This window comes from Acomys minous (genome assembly GCF_964271855.1).
Source record: "Acomys minous genome assembly, chromosome: 3".
In the NCBI taxonomy this organism is placed as follows: Eukaryota; Metazoa; Chordata; class Mammalia; order Rodentia; family Muridae; genus Acomys; species Acomys minous.
The window spans coordinates 85,042,630-85,070,064 of record NC_140485.1 but is presented as its reverse complement, the minus strand read 5'-3'; the positions used below and the strand labels follow the sequence as shown (position 1 = coordinate 85,070,064).

Below are 27,435 nucleotides of genomic sequence, written 5' to 3'. Positions count from 1 at the left end.
ATACAAACACACACATATGTGCACACACACACAGGCACGCACGCACGCACACACGCACATCAGGTCCCAAAGAAACCCAGGGCCAGACTCAGTCGGCATCTATCCATGGCTACTCCCAGCACTTCTCACCCTGTCCCCTCCCTAACCCTCTCCAGGCCTCTCTGCACCCCCCACCCCTGCCCCAGCTTCTCATTCCTATATAAACCGGCCTTTGTGACCATGTGCTCTGTTGGTCCTTGGCTCTTGGTTCCCTCTCTTACCCCTTTTCTCTTCCTCTCTTCCTCCCTACCCCTCTCATGGTCCAGTTCACTCTGGAGTCTTCCAGACACCTCTGGCTGTACTCTCTCTCCCCCATACATTCACATATGTATAATGTACACACATAGACACACACACACATAGACACACATTTAAAATTTTTTTTTGGTTGAGACAGGGTTTCTCTGTGTAGCCTTGGCTGTCCTGTACTCACTTTGTAGACCAGGCTGGCCTCGAACTCACAGTGATCCACCTGCCTCTGCCTCCCAAGTGCTGGGATTAAAGGCATGAGCCATCATGCCTGGTTTACACACACGAATTTTATTCAGTCATAAAGAAAAATAAAATCATGAACTTTGCAAAGAAACTCATGAATCTGGAAATTATAATATTAAACAAAGTGACACAGCAAATTGCCAGCCTTCAACGGTGCTCTATTTTTACTTGATAGACTACACCTATCAACACCCTAACCAGGCTCCAAAGTCCAGCTGGGCAGTGGTGGGGAGGTGAGGGGAATCGGTGGTGCACCGGGAACTATTCCTCCAGGTCTCTGGGTGGGCGTGGGGGTGTCCTCCGGGCGGGCCGGGGCAGCCTTAACAGCGTGCGGGCTTCGGGCATCGGTGACAGGGCTTCGCGGTGAAGTCTCAGCTTCCGAGTCTGTATTCCTGGGAACCCCGGCGCATAGGCTGCTCCAGGCTGATAGCCACTGGATGGTAACGACTCTCGGTGTTAGTACTGCTGCTCTCCAGTTTCCGCAGCAAGCTTGTTCATTAAGCGCTCGTTGCATTTACTTTAGGGAGGGAAGTTGAGACCCAGTAGGGGAAGATAGCTCAGTTATACAATAGCACTGGTGGAGGAAAAGAGATGTGATCACCACTGGCTGCGTTTGTCTGAGGTGTGCCAACACAACTGAGGTAGAGTTTAATTCCACTTTATTGTCTTTTGGTTAGAATTTAAAATTACTGCCTTCTCCCTTTATGTCGAGTCCACTACGTGTTTCTGTCTTTTTAGCTTCCTATCTTGGGGCATTCATTGATTGGAGAGGAAGGAAAACTGTGACCCAGATCATACAGTATTGTGGGTTGGGTATACCCCCTATTTTCTTGATTTGTAATCACATATAATTTTCTCAGTAGTAGCAGTGACTCCCACCAAACTATTTCAGCTTGCTTGCTTTATTATTTATTTCTGCACTTCCTTTCTCATCCTTGTATCTTCACATCCTTTACCTTTATTTGACTTTCTTTCCTTTTTTTTTTTTTTTGAGACAGGGTTTCTCTGTGTAGCCTTGACTGTCCTGGACTCGCTTTGTAGCCACCGCCGCCTGGCTGAGTTTCTTTCATATTAAAAAACAAACAAACAAACAAACAAAAAACCCCAAACCCACAAACTATTAAAGAACCATTTGCGGGTTAGAGAGATGGCTCAGTGGTTAAGAGCACTGACTGCGCTTCCAGAGGTCCTGAGTTCAATTCCCAGCAACCACATGGTGGCTCACAACCATCTATAATGTATACATAATAATAAATAAATCTTTAAAAAAAAAAAAAGAACCATTTGCTACTACAGTAAAAATATTCTTTTTGCTGTTATTCTCTTTATATATTCCTGGCTGTCCTGGACAGACTGGCATCAATACAGAGATCTTCCTGCCAGGGTCTGGGATTAAAGGCCTGTGTCACTATGCCTGGCTAGTAAGAACATTCTTGTGTGTGGCCTCAGTGTATTACAATACCTGTCAAGTCACCCTAAGTCATCCTGTGTTTTCTCGGGTGGTTTGTGTCTGTTCAGTATTATCAAGTTGTCATTTTTGGTTCAAAATTATTGTGGCCTTCAACTAACTGGACCAACTGAGTGACCTTTGATAGTATATTATGTGCGTAGGTTAGTTGATGTTATATACTGAATGTACACAGATACATGCCTTAGTGAAGGGTTTTCTGGTATGCTTGGGGTCAAAATGGTTGATTCTTGGTGTGTGTGGTATTGTGGTTCGAACCCAGTATCTTGGCTCATGGTAGAGGGGGTTTGTGTGTATGTGTGTGGTGACAATGATAGGGCTGAAGGAGAGAGAAACCTGTTTTTGTTATGATCCCAAGTGTGGGATGGGGAACTGTCTTGTGTGAGAACAGGTGAGGTTAATCCACTAGAAGACAAACCACCTCATGCAGGAACTTGATGTTAGCTGAAAAGATCCGTGAACAGACTCTGGGAGGAGGTATATAAATGAGCCCCAAAACCGGAGGCGGGGCCTTTGGAGACTTGGGATCGTTTTGGCTGTTCATCGCTCCACTTCGAGATGCTCCTAGAGAGAACCACTTGGGGGAAGGCTTTGGGGCTCCGGCTCCTGCTGAGGTTCCGGGTTCTGGTTACTCCAGGTTCCAGCAGAAGAAATCCTGCTGATTACGCCAGGAGAATCATTCCTCGGATATCGTTACAGTTTTGTTATTGTGTTCTTTAATCCTCTTTTCCTATTGTTTAGGTTAGTTGGGTTATAAGTGACATACGCTCTGTTAATAAGTTTGTAATAAAATATATTGGTTAAGAAAATTGAGCCTACATCGGGCCCTGTGTAGCCCATGTCGGCCTGAAAGAAGCTATGTAGCATAGGCTGATTGTTGTTTTGTTTTGTTTTTGGTTTTTTGAGACAGGGTTTCACTGTGTAGCCTTGCCTTGCTGTCCTAGACTCACTTTGTAGACAAGGCTGTCCTCGAACTCACAGTGATCCTCCTGCCTCTGCCTCCCAAGTGCTGGGATTAAAGGCGTGCGCCACCACGCCTGGCTTAGGCTGTTGTTTTGAATAGGTGTTTTTTCTTATAGTTCATTTATTATCTTATGTACATTGGTGTTTTGCCTACGCGTGTCTATATGAGGGCATTGGATCCCCTGGAACTGGAGTTACAGACTGCCCTGTGGGTGCTGGGAGTTGAACCTGGGTCCTCTGTGAGAGCAGCCTGTGCTCCTAACCACTGAACTGTCTCTCCAGCTGGTGTAGGCTACTCTTGAGCTCTTACTCCTCTTCCTTCACGGCTGGAGTGCTGGGTTTATGGGTGTGCACCAGCATGCTCTATTTTGTGTGTGCTGGGGATTGAGCCTAGGGCTTTGTATATGCTAAGCAAGAACTCTACCAATTTCTATTTTTAAGACAGAGGCTATGTAAGTTACTATTATGTAACTAAAAGCATTGTTTTTGTTTTACAAGTCTTCTGGCAATTTATGAGTGGAGATGGCTGAGACTTAACACAGGGAAGGCTGGGTTTCTGAAGTGTGTGGGACACACATGGACTCTTGGGAAGCAGGGTTTAGCTAGACAGGGATGAGACAGCCAGGCTGCATATATGTTGAACTGGATGGATAGGAAGGCCCTGTCTAAGTTGACAGCTAAATAGCAAGCGTGGAAAAACTGGATCATACCAAGTAGGTTGGCAGATTTGAAGCATTATTTTGGCCAGGTTTATGTTGAAGAGCTCATTCTCATCAGTTTATGTTGCAGGTGCCATTAAGCTTGGTCAAGAAAAAGCTATGTGGAAAAGTTCTTTGTTTCTGATTCTGGTATCAGGAGAGACTGAGTTTTACATTCCCTTTATATTTTTTTTCCCTTTAGCTTTTCTTGGATCTGTTCTTTACAATGGGAGCCTGTACATCCAGCCTCTTCACTTTTCAAATTTTTATTAAGAAATACACACACACACACACACACACACACACACACACACACATACACACACACACACACACACTCAAACATTTTGGGGAGAAGAGCAGAGAGGATAATTTATGTATCCTTTCACAAACTTACTATTCTTGCCATGGTAGCAGTTAGGAAACAGAATTGATAATGGTGGCATTGACTAGTCTTTGAGTTATTATTTAGATTTGTATTTTGAGACAGAGGCATGTAAATCAGTAGCCCAAGATCCTTTCTTAGAAAAAGATGGAATTAAGCATTAATAGAAAGGTGTTCTATCAGTCAGGGTTCTATGGAGGGACAGGAGATATGTGTGTATTTGGAAGCCTTGCAGGCTGTGGTCCAGCTAGTTCAGCAATGCTGTCCACCAATGGAAGGTCCAGGAATCCAGGAGTTGTTCAGTCCGCAGGACGGACAGATGAGCTGGGCTCTAACGTCAGTGAGAGAACGGACTTGCCAGCAAGAGCAAGCAGGCAGAGAGAGCGAGCTGCCTTCTTCCACGTCCTTTATATAGGCTGCCAGCAGAAGGTGTGGCCCAGATTAATATGCAGGTCTTCTACCTTGAGAGATCTGGATTAAAAGAATATTTTCCAGCTGGGCATGGTGGCTCACGCCTTTGATCCCAGCAACAAAGGAGGCAGAGGCAGGCAGAGTGCTGTGAGTTTGAGGCCAGCCTGGTCCACAAAATCCAGGACAGCCAGGCCTACACAGAGAAACCCTGCCTTGAAAAAAACAAAACAAAAAGAAAGCGACAAGATTCTGATTAGAAGGGGGTTTTCCCACTTTACATGATTAATTAAGGAAAAAAAAAGTCACAGATGTACCTACCTGCTTGGGTTTTAGTTAATTGTAGTTGACAACTAAGAATAGCCATCACATGTTGACCCCTTGTCAACTTGATGTATCTGCTTATATCTACTTATGCCATTTTTATTTTTATTTTTTGAGACTCCCTATGTAGACCCTGCTGGCCTTAAAGTCTGCTTGCCTCTGCCACCCCAGCACTGGGATTGCAGGCTTGCGCCACCATGCCAGGCTACGTATGCAGTTTTGTTTGTTTTTTGTTTTTGTTTTTTGTCTTCTTTTGTTTTTCCAGACAGGACTTCTCTGTTGTAGCCTTACCGCTCCTGGGCTTGCTTTGTAGACCCAGAGATCCACCTGCCTCTGCTTCCCCAGGGCTGGGATTAAAGGCGTGCACCACCACCTCCTGGCCTCTTAGGCCATTCTTAATTTCCAAACGAAAACAATAGCCAGGTCATAATTACACGTGACATGATGTAACTATCCTTCATAGAGCTGCAAATGCATTATGGATATTAGACTAGATGGCAATGCTCCTAGAGGGACATTCTTTTTGTTTGTTTGTTTGTTTGTTTTGTTTTTCAAGACAGGGTTTCTCTGTGTAGCCTTGGCTGTCCTAGACTCACTTTGTAGACCAGGCTGGCCTTGAACTCACAGAACTCCATCTGCTTCTACCTTCACAAGCGCTAGGATTATAGGCATGCGCCACTAAGTTTAGAAGAGCTAATCTTTCTTACCTCTACTGTGGAGAAGCAATCCTATTCCCCTCTGCTAATCTGGACCAGTTGTTATTCCTTTCTTTGCCTGCTGGCTTAAGGGCATCGGAAACCCAAAGGAGCCAGGAGAAGTCTCAACTTCTAGTTCAAATGGATGTTTGTTGTGGCTCCTGGCAGGAGTTGCCGGTTCCCAGTCTGGAACCAGAACTTCTAGGCCAGCAGAACTTAGGGCAGAGGGAACAGGAAGCAAACATTTTCCTAGTGGGTTACTAGGGATGATCGTGCATGGCACAATTCCCTTTTTGACCCCTTGATTCCTGGACCCATGGATCCTGGCGATGGCAGAAGCTGTACCCTATATTAGATGCAGATTCAAATCATGTACTGCCTTCTGGAGAGCTCTGTCCTAGCCCTGCAGCCCGCTGTCACCTAACTGCTGCTGTAACTGTTCTCAAAAGGTCATTCCATCCTTTTCAGGCCAGATGCTTCAGGGTGGTGGGGACTATGGTAAGACCAGTGGCCGTGATTGTGGGCCCACTGCTGCAAGTCTCTGGCTGTGAAGGGAGCAGAGTCAGCGTCTTCTCTAACTATCCCTGTTACTCTTTTTTTTTTTTTTTAAATTTGGAACGCTTCACAAATTTGCGAGCGATACAGAGAAGATTAGCATGGCCCCTGCGCAAGGATGACACGCAAATCCACGTTACTCTTAATGGGCCCATGAACAGTGTCCATGATGGCTGAAATGGAGGTTAGGATGAGCTCGGCAGCATGGCCTTCCACTCACCAAGGCTGACATGGCTACAGCTGCTGCTCAATGCCAGATCTGCCCACAGCAGAGACCAACCCTGAGCCCCAGATATGCCTCAAGTTTTGCCCACTGTGCAGGTTTCCCTTTGCTGGTATCTTTCAGGGTTGCTTTAGAAAGGGGCTGTGATGCTGTAGTTACCCACCTCTGGGTGGCACCTGCATAACAGGCCGAACCATCACTAAACCAGCCCCTCGTCTCCTCTTCTTTGTCGTGGGGCACACCCATGAGGCATGCTTGGCAACACATGGTACTGCAGTGGGAGTAGAAACATAGGAGGCAGTCGGGCACCTTCTTTTTTTTTTTTTTCTTTTTTCCAGTTTTTAGGACAGTTTCTTTGTGTGGCCTTGGCTTTTCTGGACTCATTTTGTAAACCAGGCTGGCCTCAAACTGACAGAAATCTGCCTGCCTTGGCCTCCCGAGTGCTGGGATTACAGGCTGGGATTATGTAACTTGCTTATGCCTTCAGGACCTGCTTGGGCCTGATCACATACATTTTACTTATATTTAGTTGATAATAGATTGCTGCTGTGCATGTCCTACTTTATAACACCCAGCTCATGATGACTAGCCTAGGTCACATCATGGCCCATCGTCAAACTTTCAGAATTCCACTAAGGCCCAATAGTACTGGTCAAGAGCTGTCACTCAAAGGGAGCATAGTTGTCTGTAGATGATAGTAGAACCTTGCTCCAAAATCCCAAAGGTCTCTTCTGTGATTCATCTATAGGGGCCTTCCAAAAGCTCCCAACAGCATCCTTATCTGCCACTGATACCTCAAGTACCATGGGGTCTGCTGAATCCTATGGCCCAAGTGGTAGAGCAACCTGCGCAGCAACCAGGTCTTATTCAAAGCTAGTAAAACTTGGAATAAGGGTCAAAATAATACACCTAAGTGAGGAATTATCTAGCTCCAGAATTCAAATGGGCCCACTAAAATACTCTACTTCTTTTTTCATGGGGGGAAGGGCTAGGTACAATAATTTATCCTTAACCTTAGAAGGAATATTTCTGCATGCCCCACACGAGTGGATTCCTAAGAGTTTCATTGAGGTAGAAGGCCCTTTAAATTTAGTTGGATTTATTTCCCATCCTCTGATGTGCATGTCACCAAGTTAGAAGTGGTTGCTACCTCCTCACATGGTCCAGTCAGCATAATGTTGTCGCTGTAGTGGACCAATGTAATACTGTGTGGAAGAGACAGCGGTCTCTTTGTTATGACACAAGGCTTGAAGTAAAACTGTAAAGGTATACTTCTGGCATGTCGACTAAGCAAATTGCTTCTGTTTGTTCTTATGGACAGGTACTGAGAGAAAGGCGTTTGCTAGATCAGTAGCAGCACACCACGTACCAGGAAATGTGTTAATCTGCTCGCGCATATCAGCTTCACAGAAATCTGCCCACCCCTGCCTCCCCCAGTGCTGGCATTAAAGGCGTGCGCCACCACCGCCCAGCTTGCACAGAAAAAATTTAAAGTTTAACCTTTCAAATACCTTTCTACTGCTTCCAGGTTCTTCATGTGAAGTGTCTGTAAACTGCAAGCATCCACGAGAGGCTTGAGAGTGAGGCCGAGGTTTCTGAGGCCTGGCTGTAGAAGAAACATTAACTACAGGCCAGGTGAGCATCCACGGTGAGTTACACCCAAAGGGGTAAGAGAAACATTAGCCTATCAGCCTCATAAGCCCTTAAGTAACTTGAGTGTCTTTTAAAGCTAATACATGTCTTAGAAATTCTTTAAATTTGGAAAGGAAAAAGTAAAATCACCCACTATCCTGCTTTTTAGAGAAATTTGGACTGGCATGTGCTGTTGTGTTGGAGATTAAAGGCGGAGCTTCAACACACCTTACCACTGAGCTAGCCTCAAACCTTTTTGTACTTTTAATTTTTATTTTATTTTGTGCATATTTTAAATCTTCTTTTATACATGTAGTATTTTGCCTGCATGTGTGTCTGCGCATCTCTTGCCTGTCTGGTGCCCATGGAGGCCAGAGGAGGATGTTGGTTCAGACAGTTGTGAACTATCATGTGGGTGCTGGGAGCCCTACCCAGGCCTTTTGGAAGAGAAGCCCATACTTACTTATTTTCTTTCTTTCCTTCGTTCATTTTTTCTTTTCCAGCAAAGGTTCTGTGTAGCCTTTGCTGTCTGAATTCACTCTATGTACCAGGTTGGCCTTGAACTCGCAGAGATCCTTCTGCCTCTGCCTGGGATTAAAGGCATGAGCCACCACACCTGGCCTGAGAGGCCCAAACTCTTAATTACTGACCCAAGCCTCCAGTTCTTTTTTTTTTTTTTTTTGGACTTTGTTTTGGTGTTCTGAGACAGTGTCTCACTATGTAGCCCTGCCTGGCCTGGAGCTCACAGCGATCTGCCTGCCTCCAGAGCGCAGCGATGAAAGGTGAGCGCCTCCATAACTGGCCCTTTTGATACTTTCTATTTGGAGTCAGGGTCTCACGCTGTGCTGAGACTGGCCGTGAGCCTGCGATTCTCCTGCTTTTACCTCCTGAGTAGTTAGTATCGCAGGTCTGTGCCACCATGCCTAGCATGAACGGCATTATAGATTTTTGAGTATATTTCAAGTAAAAAGAAAGATATGAGGTATGGGATGGGGAGTACACATATAATGTCAAATTTAGGAGATTGAGGCAGGAGAATCAGAAATTCTGGGCTAGCTTTGCCCATAAATTCAGTTCAAGGGGTCAGCACATGCCTTTAATCCCAGCACTCAGGAGGCAGAGGCAGGTGGATTGCTGTGAGTTCAAGACAAGCCTGGTCTACAAAGTGCGTCCAGCACAGCCAGGGCTACATAGAGAAACCCTGTCTTAGAAAAAAAAATTCAGTTCAAGGCCAGCCTAGCCTATATTTTTTGGAGATTCTGCCTCAAAACAAAACAAAAAACAAGCTGTGCTTGGTGGCACATCTTATAATCCCAGCACTTGGGAGGTGGTGGCAGAAGTGTTAGGAGTTGAAGGTCATTCTCAGCAATATAGTCATTTTAAGGCTAGGCTGGGCAACGTGTGATCCTGTCTCAGAAATATGTCATGGGAGGTATGGGGAGCAGGGGAAGCCCTGAATGATTGTGTGTAGTTAATATGAACACACACAGATAAACAAAACAAACGTGGGCCAGGTATGGTAGTGGGCATCTTTAATCCCGGCACTTGAGAAGTAGAGCCAGGCAGATCTCTGTTTTTTGTTATTTTGTTTTTGTTTTTTGTTTTGAGACAGGGTTTCTATGTGTAGCCTTGGCTCTCCTGGACTCTGTAGATCATGCTGGCCTTGAATTCCAAGCGATCCTCCTGCCTCTGCCTCCCAAGTGCTGGGATTAAAGGTGTGTGCCACCACGCCCGAGGTGTGTGCCACCACGCCCAGCTAACCAGGCTGATCTCTGTAAATTCAAGGCTAACTTGGTCTACCTAGAGATTTCCTGGACATCCAGGGCTAAATAGAGAGAGACACTGTCTAAAAACAAACTCAGTAATGTACGAAACTTACAAGATGTGTGTGTGTGTGTGTGTGTGTGTGTGTGTGTGTGTGTGTGTGTGTTATTTACAGGAACATGAGTACCATGGCGTGTGTGGAGGCCAGAGAATAATTTAGGAGCTGAATTTTCTTTCACCGTAGGCAGGGATTGAACTCAGGCTCGCACGCATCTCCCTTACCCATCAAGCTGTCTCCATTGTCCTTGCTTGGTTTTTGAAATAAAGTCTTGTAGGCTGCCCTCAAATCCACTGTGTAGCCGAGGCTGGCCTCCATCCTGCTGCTTCAGCACTCAAGTGCTGTGATTCCATTCATGACGACCCCATGCCTGTCTGGAATTGATGAGTTGCAGAAAGAACAGAACACGTTTGCTTGGCGTTTCTGGGCAGTGGTGAATTAGAGCAAATGTCCAGTGTGTCCTGTGTTGACTTTTGAATGTTTAGATGGTGAGGGGGTTGTTTTGGACTTTAAATTGGCCCAACCTTGGAAGCTACATAGATCTGTTTCTGTAAACAGATCCGATTTCAACATAGAAGTTAGCAAATGTGGAAACAAAGTCCATTAGACTTTCTTCAGATTTAGTTTGTACATTTGATTAATAGTCAGAACTAGATGTTGGATATGTTGCTATTTGCTAACTCTAGTTCCTTATGTACAAAGGGAAAATGAAGATGGTAAAATGAAAATATGTGTTAATGTATGAGATCACTTACCCCTAGGAAAGCGTTCGTGAGGAAGTGGCATTGCATGGATGGGGTTATTTTAACTGATTGTTCTAATGAAGCATTGGCTTCTGTGTACTCTCTTGAATTCCCAGCAGGTTAGCTTGTGCTTTCCTCTCTGTCTCAGTGGTGAGGGGCTCCAGCTTCTAGCACATCCATGTGTTTTGCTAGGAGCTGCTAGCCTGCAATTTCAGGCCCGCTTAGAATGCGCTCTGCCGCTCCCCACCTCTTCTAACCTGCCCTTTTTGATTTATAGTGCTTGTCAAGGCTGGTTATTTTTGGTTTGAGGATGAGTGAAGAGAGACGAGAGGCCACAAGAGGCTAATTTCAGATGAATGTAGAAACAGGTTACATTGCTTCTTCTGTAACCTTCCTCATGTGCATTTTTCTCCATTTATTTCCCCTTTTCACCCATTTCTTACCCAGAAAGAGTTTTTTGTTTTTTGTTTTTTTTTTTCCAGTCATTGATTCTCTGTATAGCTCTAGCTGCCCAAAAACTCACTCTGTAGACCAGGCTGACCTGTGCCTCCAAAAACCTGGGATTAAAGGCGTGTCCCACCATCATGCCTGGTTTAGATGACTTTTTAATCTGTAGGTTTCTTTAGATCTCACTGCTCTCAGCAGCCTTCACTGACCCTCCTTCACCCAGGTCGCTGCTCTTCCTGAGTACTCACTTTTATGTGTTTTTAGGAAAAGGAGCCCCCTGTGTCTGTTCTTGGTTTGTTTGTTTGCTTGTTTGTTTCAAGGCAAGGTTTCTCTGTGTAGCCTTGGCTGACTGGGAATTTGTAGACCAGGCTGGCCTGGAAGTCACAGAGCTCCTGAGTGCTGAGATTAAAGGGGTGCACTACCATGCCTGCCTTTTTGTCTGTTTCTTAAGGAAAAGGATTACACATATATGTATCTTTTCAGTGTTTATTTTGGGAAGCAAATGGGCTCTATGATATGATACTGGTTTTTGTTATTTGTTTTTTCCCAAAGACAGAGTTTCTCTGTGTAGCCTTGGCTTTCCTGGACTCATAGATCCCTGTTCTCTGGAAGAACAGACAGCCCCAGACTTTTCCCCCCTCAGATTTCCTGTAAGATTATATTATTTTTCATTTCTTTCTTTTTATTTATTTAATTTTCATTTACTTATTTTGTTGAGACAGGGACTTATTTTATAGCCCTTGCTGGCCTGGATTTTGCTGTGTAGATCAGGCTGGCCTCGAACTCAGAGATCCATCCACCTGCCTTTGCCTCCCAGTGCTGGGATTAAAGTGCCACCAAGCCCAGCTTTTTATTTTATTTATTTATTTATTTATTTTTCTTTTTCCAGACAGGGTTTCTCTGTGTAGCCTTGTCTGTCCTGGATTCACTTTGTAGACCAGGCTGGCGTCGAACTCAGAGATGTGAGATCTGCCTGTCTCTGCCTCCTGAGTGATGGGATTAAGGGTGTGCATCACCAAGCCCGACTGCTAAATAATACTATATTCCTGAGAATATTTGTAGTTTTTTCAGTAGTCTGTAATGTGGTAGTTTCAGATACTTTTGAAATATGAAGCTAATTCTCTTGCTTGGCAGCTTGATTTCGCTAGGGGGTGTGATTGATGTGTCTGCATCTGCCTTTTCCCCCCTTCAGTGAAACCTGTTGACAGAAACTCAATCGTGGTTAAGGGGTGCAGGAAGGATCTTGTTCCCACCGTTCATGGGGTCTCCCTTAACCAGCTGCCCTTAGCTTTGACCTGTGCGGTATCCCACCAGCTTCAAGAGACGTTCATGTTTGCTGTTTTGACATCCTAGTATTTGTTGTTTGCGGTGAGGCAGTGCTGTGAAACCATCTTGCTTTAGCAGTTACTTTGCTCTGTGTCCTGGCCCTCCTCCTCTCCTGTTTATTTTCTCACTGAGCTACATCCCCAACCCTACTTTTGGTTTTCTTCATATGTTTTGTCAGCCTTTAGCAAAGAGGATGGGAGTTCTCAAGGGATAACTGATACATATTTGTTAATTTGCTCCCACTTTGAGCAGAGTCTGGGTGATTTCCCCCCCCCCCACCCCAACAGGGTTTCTCTGTGTAGCCTTGGCTGTCTGGACTTGCTTTGTGGATCCACCTGTCTCTGTCTCCCTGAGAGCTGGGATTACAGGTGTGACCTACCAAGCCTGGCTGAGACAGGGTGTTTTTAATTATTGGAGACAGAGTCTCATTTTGTAGCCCAGGATGACTTCAAATGTGAGTTAGTTCTCTTGCCTCAGGTTCTCAAGTGCGGTGCCTGCTGCTTTTACAGAGGACACAGGTTTGGTTTCTTTCTGTTTGCTTTTTTTTTTCTTCTTTTTTTGAGACAGGGTTTCTCTGTGTAGCCTTGGCTGCCTTGGACTCGCTTTGTAGACCAGGTTGGTCTCGAACTTACAGAGATCCTCCTGCCTCTGACTCCCGAGTGCTGGCATTAAAGGCATGAGCCACCATGCCTAGCTGAGGACCCAGGTTTGAATCTCAACCCCTACATGGTACTTCATAACCATCTGTAACTCCAGTCCCAGGGCATCTGATGCCCTCTTCTGACTTCTGTAGCTACCAGGCACACATGTGGTGCACATACATACATGAAGGTAAAACACTCATGCAGGTTAAAAAAAAAAGATGGGACTGGAAAGATGGCTTAGCAATTAAGAGCATTGACTGTTCTTTCAGAGGTCTTGAGTTCAGTTTCCAGCATCCACATGGTGGGTCACAGCTATCTATAATGGGATCTGATGCTCTCTTCTGACATACATGAAGCCAGAACACTCATATATGTAAAACACATAAATGAATATTTTTAAAAATATATCTATACTAGGAAGAATATGTAATGTTTTGGATAAGTCAAGTTAAAGGTCAATTTATGGACCATAAAAAGGGGAAGCATTATTTCTAAAAACTAACTGATTAGAAATTACTGTCAGGATGGCTAGTGGTGGCGCAGTCTTTAATCCCAGCACCCGGGAGGCAGAGGCAGGCGGGTCTCTGCTCGTTCCAGGAGCCTGGCTTACACAGCAAGTCCAGGACAGCCAAGGCTATCATAGAGAAACCCTGTCTCCAAAAACAAACCAAAACAAACAATAACAACAATGCAAAAATTATTATCAGATTATCAAGAATATTTAGCAAAAATTCTAGGAATTCCAGTGTTTTTTGAAGTGCAAATTCAGAGGAAAATAAATGTTGCTCAGTCTGCTAGCCTCTTCAATGTAAAGGTAAACGTTATATAATAATAAAAGCATGGCCGGTTCTGGTGGCGCAGGCCGGTAGGATTTGCTGAAGGAGGCAGAGGCAGGAGGATCTGGAGTTCGAGGCCAGCCTGGGATACACATTAAAAATAAATAAATAAAAATAAATAAAAATAAATAAATAAAGCATGTTTCCAGAGAACACAAAAGCTTTATAGCGCAGTCTCTCCTACTGCACGACTCTCAGGAATATGTTGCCTTTTTCCTTTTTTGTTTTTTGAAATCACTGAGGCCCAGACAGAAGGACAGAGTCCAGTCAGAGACCAACCCCCACCAAAACACACACACACACACACACACACACTCTCTCTCTCTCTCTCTCTCTCTCTCTCTCTCTCTCTCTCTCTCTCTCTCTCTCTCTCTCTCTCTCTTTCTCTCTGCTCAAAGAAAAAAGTGATGGGCTAGATTTGAACACTTTTCAGGCATGTGGGTTTGGTTTTGTTTTGTTTAGCAGAATGCTTTTGTGGAATCAAGGTGACACTCCCATCCCCACTTCTGTTTATTTGTTGATGTTGTTTCCTACTTTGTTTGTTTTCTTGAGATAGGGTTTCTTTGGGCAGCTCCAGTTGTCCTGGAACTTGCTCTGTAGACCAGGCTGCCCTCACACTCAGAGACTGGCCTGCCTCTGCCTACTGCTGAGATTGAAGGCCTGAATTACTATCTCCTGGCTTTTTTGTTTGTTTTTTTGTTTTTTGTTTTTTCAAGACAGGGTTTCTCTGTGTAGCCTTGGCTGTCCTGGACTCACTTTGTAGACCAGGCTGGCCTCGAACTCACAGTGATCCACCTGCCTCTGCCTCCCGAGTGCTAGGATTAAAGGCGTGGGCCACCACACCCGGCTCACATCACAATTTTATATCTTATTTTTCTTGTGGGACTCCTAACAGTGGGAGCAAAAGCCATCTCTGACTCTGGTGCCTACTTTTGGAACCCTTTTCCTCCTAATGGGTTGCCTCGTCCAACCTTAATATGAGGGGAGACACCTAGTCTTACTGCAACTTGATATGTCATGTTTGGTTTACATCCATGGAAGGCTGGCCATTTTATCAAGAAGAGGAATGGATGGAGGGGGCGGGTCATGAAGGAGGGAGTGACTGAGAGGAGAGAAGGGAGGGGAAACTTCAGTCTGGATGTAATATAAGAGAGAAGAATAAATTTTTTTTAAATTTTAAAATAAGATATGGTCTCATATAGCTCAGGCTGGCCTTGAGTTCATAATCCTTTGCCTTTACTTCCCAAATCCTCTGACTATGGGTGAGTACCACCATGCTCAGCTGCAGTTGTATTTAATATCTAATCTTTTGTCCCATCCAGAAGAGATTAAAAGATGTGGCCAGCCGGGCGTGGCGGCGCTCGCCTTTAATCCCAGTACTCGGGAGGCAGAGGTGGGCCGATCACTGTGAGTTCGAGGCCAGCCTGGTCTACAAAGTGAGTCCAGGATTGCCAAGGCTACACAGAGAAACCCTGTCTCGAAAAACAAACAAACAAACAAAAGATGTGGCCATACCCACATGACAAAGGGGATTCAAACTGAACACTCACTATACATCTTCTTCAAATGTGCAGGCATCATCATGGGCCATGCAGTGAGGCAGGTGGATGGAGTGGCTGTGACTTTAAACCATGCCAGGACCCAGCTTAGCCAAAGAGACCTTGAGTGTCTTGAACAAGCTACTAACGATTAGAGATTAGCAGGAAGTCAGAAGTGATGTGTCTGGAAGTGGTTCTGCTCTGTCTATCACAGTTCATCCTCTAGAATTAGTTCAACAACCCAATCCAGCCATGCTGTGGGCATAGAAGGGCATTGAATCCATCAGTGTCATGATTGGCTCTAGCCATCACTTAGTAAGCATGGCTGCCTGCTCTGTGTGACGTACCCCAAAGCAAATGTTCCAAGATATCATGGGCTTCTTTCCTTTTTTTTTTTTTAAATACGTGTATTTATTTTATTTTATTTTATTTTATTTTAATTTACTGTGTGTGTGTGTGTGTGTGTGTGTGTGTGTGTGTGTGTGTGTGTGTGTTCGTGCCACAGTGCATGTGTGGAAAACAGAGGACAACATTGAGGAGTCAGTTTACCATGAATCCTTGGGGGTCACTAGCCTTGGAGGCAAACACGTTCACCTCCTAAACCATTTTACCATCCTCAAAGGCTCATTTATTTTTTTAAAAAAATTTTTAATTCAAATATGTATTTATTTACATATTTATCTACTTAATATGCATGAGTGTTTTGCCTAGATGTTTATTTATGCACCATGTCCCTGCCTGGTACCAGAGGAGGCCAGAAGAGGGCATCAGATCCCCTGAGACTGGAGTTACAGAAGTTGTGGGCTGCCCTGAAGGTTGTTGGCCTTGAACCTGGGTCTTCTAGAAGAATAGTTAGTGCTCCTAACCACTGAACCATCTCTCTGGACCCAAAGGTTTTCTTCTTGGCAAAGAGATTATGAGATGTTAATAAAAATAGCCAAGGTAGCCGAGCATGGTGGTGCATATCTCTAATCCCAGCACTCGGGAGGCAGAGCCAGGCCAATTGTTGTGAGTTCGAGGCCAGCCTGGACCACAGAGTTTGTCTAGGACAGCCAAGACTATACAGAGAAACACTGTCTCAGAAAAAAAATGAGATGGATGGCTCAGTGGATAAAAGAGTTTTCTAGCTTTTTGGCCTCAGCAGCAGAAGCAAGATGGTGAAAGGGACGTCATCCTTTGGAAAGCGTCACAATAAGACGCACACGCTGTGCCACCACTGTAGCTCTAAGGCCTATCACCTTCAGAGGTCAACTTGTGGCAAATGTGGCTGCCCTGCCAAGCACAAGAGAAAGTATAACTGGAGTGCCAAGGCTAAGAGGTGAAACACAACCAGGACCGGGCGGATGAGACACCTAAAAATTGTCTACTGAAGATTCAGTCATGGATTCCGTGAAGGAACAACACCTAAACCCAAGAGGGCGGCTGTTGGAGCGTCCAATTCATCTTGAGGATTTCAGTCAGTCATAAAATAAATGCCCTGGTTTAAAAAAAAGAAAAAGAGTTTTCTACCAAACTTAACAACCTGAATTCAATCCCCAGGGCCCACACAGTGATTGCCCTAAGTTGTCCTTTGTCCTCCACTTGTGTGTCACTGTGCACATGCACACGCAATGATAGAACCTGCGATGTCCAGCACAACTCAAGAGCTCAGACTGCAAGAAGGCTTGCTTTGTGTCTGTGAAACATGGCAGGCACAGGCCCTGCAGAGCTGTAGAGCACCTCTCAGCCTGCCACAGGTCTCACAGTCTAGCATCTCAGACAAGACCACAGACTCAGGAAACTCTTGTGATCTTCCACCTAACAATCACTAAAGAGAGGGCTTTTCTCCAGGGACATCTGCCAGCTGCAGGAAGGTAACAGCCAGACTCGGGTCTGATGGGACCCTCTCCAGGCTTGGAGACACCTCTGAAGGACACCCCAGGCTCCTCACAAGTCAGTTCCTAGTCTTCCCTCTCCCCTCCTTGGCATTCCTGTGACACTGGGAATCGAACCCAGAGCCTTGTGTGTAATCAGGCACTTTGCCACTCAGCTCTATCACCCTTGGGGCCCCTGCCACTTTCTTATACTTAGACATTAATGCATAATGCAAATTTTTCCAGTTATAGAAGAGTCAGCAATTATTATAGAAATTATGGAGAATGCAGAGAAATGTAAAAGCAAAATCCTGAGATACAGAGATAAGCCTAGAATATGGCAGCATATTCCTGTAATTAACCATGTTTGGGACTGCAATATTATGTCTGGTTTCTAGTATCTTAGTTTCTCAGACATTATGCATATTTATCACATCACGTTAATTGGAATGTGAATGTATTAGCTACAATGATTTAAGTGAAATATCCTGGGGTAAACTTAGTTCACTCCATCACCTGGGGAAGTCAGCATCCTCTTCTAACCTCTTTGGGCACCAAGCAAGTACATGGTACATATATGTGCATGTAGGCAAAGCATTCATACACATTATGTAAACATTTTAATTATATGTATATTAGTGTCTTGTCTGTGTGTATGTCTGTACACCATGCATGTGTCTGGTGCTGAAAGAGGCCATCCCAGGGCATTGGCTTCTCTGGAAATAGGGCATGTCAGCCTCTTGGGGGAAAGAGCCTAGCCTCCTGTAAGTTCAACCACAAATTTAAAAAACAGAGTTAAGAACATGTATGAGCTCAGAAGGCATGTTACCAAAGGTTGATCTCAAAAGCAATGATTTCTAGGGATTTTTTTTTTCTGAGTCAGGCTACTCTCAAACTCCCTACATGGCTGAAGATAATTTTTAACTCTCTTTTCCAGACAGGGTTTTTCTGTGTAGTCCTGACTATCCTAGAACTCACTTTATAGACCAGGCTGGCCTCCAACTCAGGTTGCAGCCTGCTTCTGCCTCCCAAGTCTGGGATTAAAGGCGTGGGACACCACCACCCGGCGACTTTGAACTCTTGATTCTCACGCCTCTACTTCCCCAGTCCTGGGATTACAGGCACATGCCACCACACCCAGGTTCATGCAGTGGTACAGGTGGAACGCAGGAACCTGTGCATCCTAAGCAAGGACTCTCCCAGATGGGTCGCGTCCCCAGCCCCTAATTCCCAGGAATTTTTCTAGTGCATTTTAAGTTGAAAAGTCTAGCTGTATAACGCTTGAGAAGTGCGCCTGAACTTCACGAGTCTTCTAGAGAGCTCTGTATATAGAAGCTGGCCTTGGATACATCCCGAATGATTTATGAGGCATTATTAGCTCAGAAGCCGTGTGAGAGCCAGTGCCGCTGTGATGGTTGAAACAGAGGCTGTGTGTATGCTGGTGTGATGTGTCAATTATGGCTGCTGCAGAAGGCGCAGGGACGGTTGCTGCAGGACCAGTAACGTGCTCTGACTAAGACGCCTTTGGCAACACCAGGGGAAAAGGTCAAATGCGCCCTCTATTTCTTCTGCCTGGGACACCCCTTGCATATCATGGTTATTCAGTGAAGGTCTCATCCCTACCCACCTTCAAGTCCCAGCCAAGATACCATTGCCTTCATGACAATTTCTGATCTAGGGACAAAGTCACTGTGCCCCAGGTTAGGGGGAAACAGGAAATTCATAACTAGCAAAGGTGGAGGGCTGCAAAGAACCCGTGCACATACACAATCTGGCTAAACAAGAAGGACAATGGCCAGGACCATAGGCAGCAATTCAAATGAAAGTTTCCATGAACAATCTCATGTGGGAAAATGTCCCTGGAAGAGCACCAGAAAATAGCCATATGCAATATAAGTCCCAGATTTAGGGCTGGAGAGATGACAAAGTGGTTAAGCACATTTACTGGCTCTCCAGAGAACTGGAGTTCAGTTTCCAGGACCCATGTTGGGCAACTCACAATCTTCTGTAACTACAGCTGGGGATCTGACAGATGTGTGTGCAGGGTGCTGGCACACATGTGGCATGGCATGCATTCTCTTTCTCCCTCCCCCTCTCCCCCTCTCCCCCTCTCTCCCTCTCTCTCTCTCTCTGTCTCTCTCTCTCTCTCACACACACACACACACACCACACACAAATCTAAAAAAGCAGCCAACCAAGCAAACATTACTAGATTTATATAGTCACTGTCATTTATATGATATATAACTCAGGCTATTTCCTTTTACTTTTTTTTTTTTTTTTTTTTTTTTTTTTTTTTTGGCTTGGTTTTGGTTTTGGTTTTTCAGACAAAGTTTCCCCATGTAGCTCTGGGTGTTCTGGAACTCTAGACCAGGCTGGCCTCAAAGTCACAGAGAGCCATCTGCCTCTGTCTCCGGAGTGCTGGGATTAAAGGTATGCACACACCCTTAGCTTAAGTTTGTTTTTTAGTTTTTTAATTGATCAATTAATTAGTTAATTTTGGTTTTTTCAGACAGCGTTTCTCTGTGTAACAAATGCTGGCTGTCCTGGACTCACTTTGTAGACCAGGCTGGCCTCGAACTCACAGAGAGCCATCTGCCTCTGCCTCCTGAGTGCTGGGATTACAGGTGTGCACCACCATGCCCGGCTAAATTTGTTGTTGTTTTTAAATATCTTCATAATCCTTTGAGAATTTCATCCAGTGTACTTTGTAGAGGCCTTTTCTTAGCAGTGAGTTTGAGAGCAATTTCCAAATTTCTTCCTACCTTTCTAAATTTTGAAATTTAGTCTTAAAAGTGCAAACGATCAGAAGAACTACATTCCCATAATGTACTTGTAAATGCTTGCTATTAGGGGCTTGTGTCTCCTCTACTGTTCCTACTTAAATGGCATCTGGCCTCTGTTTGAACCCCTCTAGTAATGAAGAACTCACTACCCTCTTTTTTTTTCAACCACTTCCAAACAAGAAATGGAAATCTGGCTCCCTGTAGCTTCTCTCTCAGTGGCCATTATCCTTCATCCTAGCTCAGCAGAGAACAGAGTTTTCCCTCCTTGATAACAGAGGTTCCAAGGCTAGCTGTGGGCTACATGTCCCTGCTCCTGTCCACCAAAGCAAGCAATATGTCTGTTGTCCTCACAAACTCCTTTGCTTCTTTCAGTGAACCACAGGCAGTGGCAGCTTTAAATCACAACTTTAATTCTACGTCTTGCTGGGCAGTGGTGGCACACACGTTTATTCCCAGCACTTGGGAGGCAGAAGCAGACGGATCTCTGGATTTGAGGCCAGCCTGGTCTACAGAGTGAGTTCCAGGACAGCCAGGGCTGTTACACAGAGAAACCCTGCCTTGTAAAAATAAGTCCTAAGTCTTACTTGCCCATTTGAGGGTGCACCACCTGCCACTCAGGTCATTGGACCCTTTAGTACACTCAACCTTTCAACTTAGTAGAACAAACTTAGACAACACAGAAGCCAATATTGGACCTACCTTACACTGAGCCAGAAAGACCAAGTCACTGGCAAGGCCACGCAATCTATCTGTGAACTGAGCAAGACCAAAGGGGCTCAGACCGAAGTGCAGTGCGCACACAAATGTTTGCTAAGTTCTTTAAAATTACATTGTTATATATTTATTACTTAAAGCATTGGGACATAAAATAAGGGAGCCTATGTGGAGGCATGAAGTTTTTGTTGTTGTTGCATGTTTTGTTTTTGGTTTTGTTTCGTTTTGCTTTTTTGAAGCAGGGTCTCACTGTGTAGCCCTCTCTGGCCTGAGACTTTTTATATAGACTAAGATGGCCTTGAACTCATGGTAGCTGTAGATGAGCCTGAGCTCCTGAACTTCCTACCTTACCCTCCAAGTTCTGGGGTTAGAGGCATCTGCCACCATGCCCAGTTTATGTGGTGCTAGGGATAGAAGCCAGGGGATGGAAGCCAGGGTTTCACACATTGAGCTACATCCCCAGCTCCTATTCCCAGGATATTAGCCAGTCCTGAGATAGCAGTGACCTACCCTCTTCACCGCGTCTACAGTGCCCAGTCAGTCAAGCCACAGAACACAGAGCTCATCAGCTCCTTGGATCTGTGTGCCAGAGGTACTAGGAGGTCTTAACCATCGAGACCTTGCCCCAAGCCTGAGGAGCTCTCATAAAGGCTTGGCCACCTTCACTGCCACAGGCCACCCCACTCAGCACTAACCCTACATCCTGGGCTTTCTGGAGCTCAACTTCCCTTAAGCTCTTGGCTTTGATTGGGGGAACTCCTGCCAAACTTCCCCACCCAAGAAGCCTTCCTCCAATCCGGGGAGGCTCGCCTGCTGCGTGCCAGGCTAAGCCTTGGCCTGCCTCCCAGTTAGTCTTCATTGCACCTGCTTAGCACACTGCACAAGGCGGCACGGGGGGGGGGGGGCAGGCACAGGGGGGAAGGCTAGAAGGCATGTGAAGAAAGCCAGTCATGCTTGTGCGTTTTGTGCGTGTGTGTGCACGTATGTGACAGGGTCTCTCTATGTAGTCCTGGCTGTCCTAGACTCGCTTTGTAGACCAGGCTGGCCTTAAACTCACAAAGATCCACTTGCCTTGCTTCCTGATTAAAGTTGTGTGCCACCACACCCAGCAAGATGTGTGTGTGTGTGTGTGTGTGTGTGTGTGTGTGTGTGTGTGTGTGTGTTTTGGTTTTTCAAGACAGGGTTTCTTTGTGTGTAGCCTTAGCTTAGCTGTCCTGGATTCGCTTTGTATTGTAGACCAGGGTGGACTCGAACTCACAGCAACCCGCCTCCCAAGTGCTGGGATTAAAGGCATGAGCCACTACTCTTCTCTATTTTTTTAATTAAGAAAAACATTTAAAATTTTTTATATGTATGGGTGTCTTGCCTGCATGTGTCTGTGTGCCACATGCACGCAGCTGCCCACAGAGGCCAGAAGAAGATATAGGATCTCATGGTTCTGAGATTTCCGATGGTTGTGAAATGTCATGTTGGTACTGGGAATCAAATCTGGGTCCTCTGGAAGAAGGGGCAGGACTCACAAGCACTGAGCCATCCCTCTGGACCCCTAGCCTCCTAAGATCCATCCGACTCCCATCACTCCTCTCTGAGCCTCAGGGTCCACCCCTGTAATGTGGGGATGCTTCATTTCATAGCTCAGCCTGGACCCCAGGGCCTTCCTGAGGCACAGCAGGAAGTGAAAACTCTCTGGGTGAGTCACTATTGTGGTCTGACCCTTGCGGTCCTTGAGCTTCTATCCTGGAGCCCCATCCCCCAGGGGTCTTACCAGCCTTCGTGGGTGGACTGGGTGCTCAGGACTTGACACCAACATTGGAAATTAAGCAAAAGCTGCAACCAGGAGGGATAGGTACAGATAGAAACTTAGCCAAAAAGCAGCCACTGTCCTGCTAACAGGCATCATGAACAACTGACCCCAGCAAGCCCACACAGGTCCAGGGAAGACATGCCAGGCTATTTGATGCAACAAAGGTAAAGGACTTTGTAGCCATCGAGAAGCCACTAGAAAGTATGGCAGGCTATGCCTACTATTTCATCATTGGGGAGGCTAAGGAAAACTTAAATATTGGGGCCAACCTGGGCTACATATTGAGACCGTGTAGGTTCAATTTTCTTAACCAATATATTTTATTACAAACTTATTAACCGCCATACGTCCCTTATAACCCAATTAACAGAAACAATAGGAAAAGAGGATTAAGGAATAACAAAACCTTAAAAATATCAGTTCCGAGGAATGATTCTCCTGGCATTGCCAGCAGGATTTCTTTTGCTGGAACCTGGAGTAACCAGAACCCGGAACTTCAGCAGGAGCACAGAGCCCCAAAACCTTCCCTTGAGCAGTTCTCTCTAGGAGCATCTAGAAGTGCAGCGATGAACAGCCAAAACTATCCCAAGTCTCCAAAGGCCCAGCTCCAGTTTTTGGACTCATTCATATATCTCCTCCCAGAGTCTGTTCACGGGATCTTTTCAGCTGACAACAATCAAGCACTCACATGAGGTGGTTTGTCTTCTGGTGGATTAATCTCATCTGTTCTCACAAGACCATTCCGATCCCACACTTGGGATCATATTAAAAAAATAAAAAAAAAAAAGGTTCATCTCTCCTTCAAGACTTTCTCTCAAAAACTAAATTAAAAAATTCTGTCTGAGCCGGGTGTGGTGGCACACGCCTTTAATCCCAGCACTCGGGAGGCAAAGGCAGGCAGATCACTGTGAGTTCGAGGCCAGCCTGGTCTACAAAGTGAATCCGGGACAGCCAAGGCTAACACAGAGAGACCCTGTCTCGAAAAACCAAAAAAAAAAAAAAAAAAAAAAATCCTGTCTGGTGTAAAGGGGCATGCCATTTATCTCAGCACTTGGGAGGGAGAGGCCACTGGATTACTAGTGTAAGGCCAGCCTGGGCTCCACAAGACCTTTGGGGAGCCATGCTAAATTCTGCCATGTCAAAAAGCCCGTGATTAGGCTGCACACTGTGACCTTCCAGCTGCTGAGCTCTGTCAGAGGAGGGCTTTGTGTTCCAGGCCATCCTTGGACTATTTACCTTTGAAAGAAGTAGAGAAGTCTCTACTGACAAACACCTGGAGGGTTTAGGAAACCCTTTCAGAGAGCTACTCAGTAATAGGAAGCTCTTACAGAGAGCTATTCAGGTTATTGTGTTCTTCTTGCCTTGGAAGCTAGGGAGAGAGAGATCAGAATAGAATCTATTGACCTTACTATATAAAGTCGTACTCGTCTGCATTAAAGAAAATCTTGATCAGAAATTTCCTGACTTGACTTGTTATTTTTCGCATCTCAGTATCTTACTTTCAATCCCCACTCCCTCTTTCAGAAGAACCCTGATTCACTTTTACCCATGGGCCGGGACATGACATTTGGCACCCAACGTGGGGCTAAAAACAAGGGATTATGTAAGAAACGTTACATAAAAAGATAAATAAAAGACAAGTGGACCGTTTGCCCCAAAGTCGCCCGCTTCGCAAAGGAACAACAAGGTAAACAACACAAATATGGGACAGAACGATAATAAAGATTTATTCAAAGAGATATTTAAAAATAAATTTCAAACTAAAAGAATACGGGTAAATAAAGAAAGTTGGATGAACTTTTAGATTTTGTCGATAAAGTATGTCCATGGTTTCTTGAAAAAAAGTGGTTAGTTTAAAACCTTGGGATAAAGTTGATAAAAAATTACAGGGTCACTATGTTACTAATGGATCTGAAGAGATATCTGCTGTGTTTTTTCCCTTCGGGTTTTGATCAGGGACGTTCTTAATCCCAGACATGAGAGTAACAAAATGAGAGATTTATTATCACAAGCTAAAAATGTCTTGGAAGGAGATATAAAAGAATCCATGAATAGCGATAAGGAAGATATAGAAAGGGAAGCTGCTCGCTCTCAGGAGCATGACTGGCGGCCTTTGTCTACAGCACCCCCAGAGCAACAGGATCCCATTGAAAAACTTTGGGGACAGGTTCAGACCCTGGAGAAAGAAGTTAGCTTAGCTAAGAGACAGAAACAATTAGAGAGAGAATTAGAAAGAATAAGGATTGATGGTGATGTTGAGAATAGTCATTGAGGACAGAGAGAGAAGGCTTTCAGTCTAGTAAATAGCCCCCAGAGTATGTCCCCATTAGAGACTGGAATACCAAGAGCAAGAAACAAAGGACAAGAGATGAGCAGTGAGCTCACTTCTCCGGTTGTAGGAATGCTAGATTTTCAAGACAGCTGAGTCAAACAGTATGCCCCTATAAAATGGAATAGAACTGAAATAATTAAAGACTGCTTGTGCTCAGTATGGACCCAAGACTCCATTTACCATAGCAATGGTTGATGCATTAATGAATGCCTACCTTGCCCCTACCGATTAAAATACCTTAAGCAAAGCATGTTTAGATTGAGGAAGTGGATAATTTTAAAATATAAGATAAATTTGGTAAAAAAAAAAAATTGAGATAAAATAATTAAACAAGGCGTGTTGGTGCACACCTTTAATCTCAGCACTTGGGGATTAACACAGGTGGAACTCTTGAGTTCCAACCTGATCTCCACAGGGTGTAATATACTAATAAGCTAAATTACTTACAGAGATGTAAATTTTTTAACTTACCTGAGACTTAAAACTTGTGGGAACGTTTGTCATCTTCTCCCAATAAAGTAATAGTATCTTAATATTTGGCTGTTACAAAGTTGATTCATATAGGTCAAATACAAGAAAGAAAGTATTTTGGTAAAGAACCTTATTTTATTATTCAACCATATTCTAAGAAACAACAGAATTGGCTGTCTGCTAACACAGACAATTGGCCATTGGCTTGTACACAATTTTGTGAGTATATAGATAACCATTTTCCCTCTAATAAGCTTCTCCACTTTTTAAATAAAAATCCAGTTATTTTTCCTAAGATAACTCAATTTCAGCCTTTGAGAGATGGTTTGCTGATTTTTACTGATGGGTCTTCTAATGGAAGAGCTAATTACGTGGTAAAAGGACAGACATATGTTATTCCTACTACTGCTAAGTCTGCTCAAATTGCTGAGCTACAGGCAGTAGCTACTGTTTTCCAACATTATGCCTTTCGTTCACTTAATGTATAGACAGATAATGACTCAGGGTATGTCAACAAAGCTTTTCAAAATTTTGTGACTCTTTTTCCATAAAGCATATTACAGGTACTACTTATAATCCTCAAGGACAAAATATGGTGGAATGGGCTCATTCTACCACAAAAATCTATTTACAAAAAGTAAAGAAGGGGGAACTTTACCCCTAATCACCTAAAAATGCTTCGAGTCATGTTCTCATTATTTTAAATTTTTGCTTGATGCCAAAGGAAATTCTGCAGCCGATCAGTTCTGGCACAGCAATACTCAGTCATCCATCACTAGAGTGACGTGGAAGGATCCTTTAACTGGACAGTGGAATGGACCCGACCCTGTATTAATATGGGTCAAGGCTCTGTTTTTGTTTTCTCACAGGAACATAACGCTGCACGCTGGCTACCTGAGAGGCTTGTGCATCAAATGGATGCTGACATGGATGAGTTTCCCGATGATCTTGAGGTCAGAGGGGAAGCTTCATTGGACACTTATTCCTGATCCTTCTCTTCTTCAACCTGCTTCTTGGGATAACATATGTTCAACAACACTCACTGCCTGATATCCCTGTGTTTGAGAAGAAAAGGGGAACTCGAGTGTTCTGATGGCTATGAGGCATCCTCCTTACAGACCTGACTAAACTTTGGAGTTGGTGCTTTGCAGGGACTCCTCTGAAAATATTTTCCTTCCAGAAACACAGATTTTAAGCTTTATAAGTACTTTTCCACCCTAAGTGTTAGGGTCAGTTTCATCTGCAGGTAAAAAGGGACTTGTGGTGTGCTGTTGAGTAATAAAATCTCTGTTATAATTCTGTTATTATTCTTGTATCTACTATTGTTTTTGCCATTGCTTTACTAATATTGTTTATGCCTTAACTTAGAGATCAATGATTTGAGATGACTTCCCTAGACTCCTTGTAAGTAGGATGCAGCTAGATTCACATTTGATATAATCTCTTTAGAATTAACAGTAATCTACAGCATGGATTATCCTTGGCGGGGATGGCAGGGCTCAAGATTATAGCCTGTGCCTTCTGTTCTTTCTAACACAGCTCGTGTCTCAGCAATCGCAGCAATACAAGCACAAGCACACGGCATAGAGATCAAAGACACTGCCCTTCTTCGTGTGTTGATATGGAGGCAAGCCAGAGATGGGTAAGAGTGAGTCTGAGCCTTATCGGTCCTAAGACAAGCTATGAATGATGGCATTCATATGCCAATGATAAGTGCCTACTCGCCAACCTAAGACAGGCTCTCCATCATTTTATTTTAGAAGGGGAATATGTGGGGAGCCATGCTAAATTCTGCCATATTAAAAAGCCCGTGATTAGGCTGCACACTGTGACCTTCCAGCTGCTGAGCTCTGCCAGAGGAGGGCTTTATGTTCCAGGCCATCCTTGGATTATTTACCTTTGAAAGAAGTAGGGAAGTCCCTACTGAAAAACACCTAGAGGGTTAAGGAAACCCTTTCAGAGAGCTACTCAGTAATAGGAAGCTCTTACAGAGAGCTATTCAGGTTATTGTGTTCTTCTTGCCTTGGGAGCTAGGGAGAGAGAGATCAGAATAGAATCTATTGACCTTACTATATAAAGTCGTACTCGTCTGCATTAAAGAAAATCTTGATCAGAAATTTCCTGACTTGATTTGTTATTTTTTTGCGTCTCTGTATCCTACTTTCAATCCCCACTCCCTCTTTCAGGTGAACCTTGATTTGATTTTTCCCCGCGGGCCCGGACACGACTAGACC

The 27,435-nt window shown here is 44.5% G+C and overlaps 2 long non-coding RNA genes and 1 pseudogene across 3 annotated transcripts; 2 read left to right on the top strand and 1 right to left on the bottom strand.

Annotated features, from left to right (window-relative positions):
• Window positions 1-3,518: 3,518 nt before the first annotated feature.
• On the bottom strand, window positions 3,519-7,852 carry LOC311594225. The gene is made up of 2 exons (XR_014777997.1): window positions 7,765-7,852; window positions 3,519-4,519 (listed from the first exon to the last, which is right to left on the bottom strand). It is a non-coding gene; the product is annotated as an uncharacterized lncRNA (long non-coding RNA).
• On the top strand, window positions 7,820-26,494 carry LOC311594224. Its single transcript, XR_014777996.1, has 3 exons — window positions 7,820-7,901; window positions 23,923-24,085; window positions 26,071-26,494. It is a non-coding gene; the product is annotated as an uncharacterized lncRNA (long non-coding RNA).
• Window positions 16,024-16,822, top strand: LOC311593866 (large ribosomal subunit protein eL37-like; annotated as a pseudogene). Its single transcript has one exon. The product of its transcript is annotated as a large ribosomal subunit protein eL37-like (transcript).
• Window positions 26,495-27,435: the final 941 nt, after the last annotated feature.